The 5004-nt window shown below is 38.6% G+C and overlaps 1 pseudogene; it reads left to right on the forward strand.

Moving 5' to 3' along the window:
* Positions 1-1548: 1548 nt before the first annotated feature.
* On the forward strand, positions 1549-4153 carry LOC126722973 (pectinesterase 2-like; annotated as a pseudogene).
* Positions 4154-5004: the final 851 nt, after the last annotated feature.

The raw sequence follows: 5004 nt of genomic DNA on the forward strand, positions 1-5004 counted from the left end.
AGTAGTTGGTTTCCCCAGAGGCTTGAGTCCGAGGACCATGCAAGGTCTTGATTCTGTCCAAAACTTGTATTTTTTCTTGTAAGTAGTTGTTTTCCCCAGAGGCTTGAGTCCGAGGACCATGCAAGGCCTTGGTTCTGTCCAAAACTTGTATTTTTTCTTGTAAGTAGTTGGTTTCCCCAGAGGCTTGAGTCCGAGGACCATGCAAGGCTTTGGTTCTGTCCAAAACTTGTATTTTTTCTTGTAAGTAGTTGGTTTCCCCAGAGGATTGAGTCCGAGGACCGTGCAAGGCCTTGGTTCTGTCCAAAACTTGTATTTTTTCTTGAAAGTAGTTGGTTTCCCCAGAGGCTTGAGTCCGAGGACCATGCAAGGTCTTGGTTCTGTCCAAAACTTGTATTTTTTCTTGTAAGTAGTTGGTTTCCCCAGAGGCTTGAGTCCGAGGACCATGCAAGGCCTTGGTTCTGTCCAAAACTTGTATTTTTTCTTTTATTTATTTATTTTCCGAAGGTTAGCTCCTCGAACAAGGTGGGGGGAGCTAGCTTGATGTTTGAAGCCCCTAAAATTGCCCACGCCATTGGCACTACGAGGCGTAGCCCCCGATGGAAATCTATGTCGGAGCAACAACAGCTCGTCGTTGGAAATGGAGGAACCTTCACAGACGTCGCTGGAAATGTAGGAACCTTCACAGACATTTGCTTGACGGAGGCTCAACTCCACCGCCACCTGCGCCAATGCGCAAGCCTTTCCCATAGACGACGCCAATTGTAGGGACACGATTTGTTTAACGGCCCATGAATGACATTGGGCTCGTATGCAAAGGACCTCAACAATATGATTTGTAGAGAATGGGCTTGAAAGGCGTGACCTTGGGCACAGGTGAACGGTTTTATCATGGCGTCTATGGAAATTCTTATATGGGCGGGCCTGGCTTAACTAGTTAAGCCTTCCATTGGTACGGGTTGTGGGACTCCAGTCCTCGGACGCTATCCCAGGACCCTTATCTCCTTTCTTCTTTCTATTTTTCCCGGGGGAGAGACCCCCCCTGTTCCTTCTGGGGAGTTCTTCCTTTTATATCCGTGTTTCTTCTCTTTTTTCAAGTGCACGTGTAAGTCTCACCCTTTTTTCGGGGTGCAGACCTGTCCTGTCAACCCATACTCCAGTATGGTTTGGGGTCGCTAGGAAAGTTAAAGGGTATGGTTTAGAGTATGGACTTGTCAGATACAGGGCTTGGTATTATGATGTTGGTAGCTTTTTCCCTTACCCTGCCCCTGAACTCAGTTTCCCCCCCTTCCTCAGGCATTTCGTGAGGTGCCGAGTAGGAGGTTGTCCTCGGCAATGGCTCTCCTCAGCGTGGGCCCTAGCCCCTGGGCCCCATGTAGAATGGGCCTGGGCCGCGAATTCACTAGCCCCACATCATTCATTCTAATTTTGAAAAAATAAATGTCATTAATTATTATAAAAACTAGAAGAAGAAAAAAAAGTTACGTCTCTTATCGTTTTCTTCTTCAATATAAGTATCAGTCTGGAGGCATTAATTAAGTCCCATACAAATCCCTAACACCCAATCATTCACATCTAATATTGTCCCTTGTCTGTCCAACATTTTTTATAGCCCATCAAAAAGGCCAAAAAACATGGCACTTCGAGCATTGGTTGCACCTCTATTTGTGTTTCTTTTTCTGTCTCTAACCATTCTTGGTTACTCTCAAGCAGATATTAAAAAATGGTGCAGCCAAACCCCAAACCCTGAGCCATGTGAGTATTTTTTAAGCCAGAAGCTTAATTACCACAGCCCCCATCAAGAAAAAGTCCGATTTTTTCAAAATCTCAAAGCAACTAGCGCTAGAACGTGCCCTAAAAGCTCAAAGTAACATAATTTCACTAGGGCCCAAGAGCAAAAATGCTCGTGAAAAGGCTGCATGGGCAGATTGCCTTGAGCTTTATGAGTATACCCACTACAGGCTTAACAAAACCATTGACCCTAATGTCAAGTGCAGCCAAACCGATGCTCAAACATGGCTCAGCACGGCTCTAACCAACCTTGAGACTTGTCGGGCCGGGTTTATTGAGCTAGGGGTCCCGGACAATCTCTTGCCCTTGATGTCAAACAACGTTTCTAAGCTAATTAGCAACGCTTTGTCTCTTAACAAAGTTCCATACACTGTACCGAGTTACAAACATGGTTTCCCAACTTGGGTTAAGCCTGGGGACCGGAAACTCTTGCAGTCTTCTTCGGCTCCTAAGGCTAATATTGTGGTTGCACAAGATGGTTCAGAGAATTATAAGACGATAAAGGAGGCGATAAGTGCAGCTACGTCACAGTCAGGAAGTGGAAGGTTTGTGATATACGTGAAGGCTGGGACATACCAAGAAAACGTTGAGATAAAGTTGAAAAATATTATGTTGGTAGGAGATGGTATAGGAAAAACTATAATCACTGGGAGCAAAAGTGTTGGTGGAGGTTCTACAACCTTCAATTCAGCCACAATTGGTAAGTAAATTCAATTGATTTCTAATAATATATATGCTAAATTTTAGTGTTAAGAAATTGTTGTTAATTGGTTCCCTTCTGGCTAGTTCCAAAAAAAAAAAAAAAAAAAAAAAAAACACCTCCTTGCATAAATTGACCTCAGTTGAATTTTTAGATATGTAGTCAACTGAGTTATTGAGTGCATAATTTAAAAATTTTAGTGAGATTATTAATTAAACTTTGAATTTGAAAGGAGTCATATTTCATGCATAATGCACGTTATTCATATACCAAACCAAGGCTTGGTTTGGATTTTAAATTTTTTTTTTTTTTTTTTTTTTTTTTTTAAATCTCTCCAGGTCGCACATGTAGGTTTAGGTTCAAAGGATAGAAAAATTGTCTCTAGAATCTAACATATGTATTGGATGTTCCATAACATGGGGTTCTCTTGAGTTTGTAAGATTCGCATTCAGTACATATATTGGATATGTACTTTCTTAATTTTGAAGAGGCTTTAGTTATCGATTATATATTTTAGCCTTCTTTTCAAAATTAAGTACGATTACTAAGTCATCTAATTTGAGAAGATTTTGTATATATATAATAATGCTTTTATGCTGATAACTATTGTCGTATTTAATTACTTGTGGTCCTAGCTAACTTGACACAACTAATTACCCCAAAATATTATGTCTTACAGCTTATATAGTCATAATTTTACTAAAATAATGAATGTTAATCTAGAATTTGACTAAAATATTGACATGAAAATTAAGCTCTTGTTATTTTGAATTTTCAGCTGTCGTGGGAGATGGATTCATTGCTCGCGACATCACTATAAGGAACACTGCTGGAGCAGCAAATCATCAAGCCGTGGCCCTTCGTTCTGGGTCCGATCTCTCGGTATTTTACAGGTGCAGCTTGGAAGGATACCAAGACACCCTCTATGTCCATTTCCAAAGGCAATTCTATAGGGAATGTGACATATATGGTACAGTTGATTTCATATTTGGAAATGCTGCAGTTGTGTTGCAAAATTGTAACATTTATGCTCGTTACCCTCCTAACAAGACCAACACTCTCACTGCCCAAGGTAGGACTGACCCTAATCAAAACACTGGAATTTCCATTCATGATTGTACAGTCAAGGCTGCTTCAGATTTAATGTCATCCCAGAGCTCAGTTAAGACATACTTAGGGAGGCCATGGAAGATGTATTCACGCACGGTTTTTATGAAAACATACTTAGATAGCTTGATTGCTCCAGCTAGATGGAAGGAATGGAGTGGAAATTTTGCCCTCAGTACCTTGTACTACGGGGAGTATGCCAACACGAGGGCAGGCTCATTGACTGCTAATAGAGTAAATTGGCCTGGCTACCATGTCATTACTAGTGCATCTATAGCTTCACAATACACCGTTGCAAACTTCATCTCTGGCGGTTCATGGTTGCCGGTTACCAACGTGCCTTACACAGCTGAGCTTTAATTTTTTCAAAGAAATTGTTATATGGATGCCTTCAATTTGTTCAATAGTTTTCAATTGTCAATTTGCATCTGAGTTCCTTATGGTAAAAAAAATAAGTTGATTGTTGCCAAAAAAAAGAAGATTGTGTAATAGTTGTCATTCTTTGATAAGTTGTAATGAAGGATTCAAAATAAATAAAATCAATTATGTTTAATATTCTATACTGAACTTTTGGCTAAGGTTGCTTTAGTATATAAAATAAGGTTTCTACATTCTATTGATATGTGTAGATAGATGAACATTTTGAGATACAAATTTCGCAACAAGTCATATAGATAATCAGACTGCTTGTTTAAAAATATGTATGTGATGGATTATCACGTAAGTCAGGGATGATTTTCCCAAAAAAGTAATGTTATAACAATTAATAACAATGTATTACTTGAATTTTAATTTGACGGTGACCCCTTGTTAATTATTCCAATTTAATTACCCAAATTTTGTGACCAATGGATTTTACCCATAGTTAAGCAATCGACATCATTGACCATTTGAAAATGTATGTTTTGTTTCTCATAAAAGAAAAAGAAAATGAAAAGGTATGCTTTTCACTTTTTAAGATTCAAATCTTTGAAAACAAAGTGATAGATAATTAAATCTAGAAGGGATAACATTCAATCCCTGCTAAAAACTACTTGTCAACTTTCTAGAGATAACTGCAAATATTGGTTAACGTCGTGGGAACTGGTTCATATTTTGTTTATGTATAATCTATGGCCAAATAAAACGATTCAGCGATCTTCTATATTGGTTTCTAATTATTTGAGACAGTTATCCAAATAAATTGGTCAAGTTATATATATGTTAAAAGGCTATATTAGAAGTACCGAATTCTCATGTGTGAGCTCATAACGAATCTCTCCTTCTCATGCGAGAATATATCACATTGATCACCCACACCTTAAAGTCTTAATTAACGTGTAAATCTTTTATAAAATCATGAACAAACTACTTTAAAAAAAAAAAAAAAAAAATTTACTTTAACTCAGTATTATCGGACTCAATGCTTA

This window comes from Quercus robur, chromosome 4 (genome assembly GCF_932294415.1).
Source record: "Quercus robur chromosome 4, dhQueRobu3.1, whole genome shotgun sequence".
Taxonomy (NCBI): Eukaryota; Viridiplantae; Streptophyta; class Magnoliopsida; order Fagales; family Fagaceae; genus Quercus; species Quercus robur.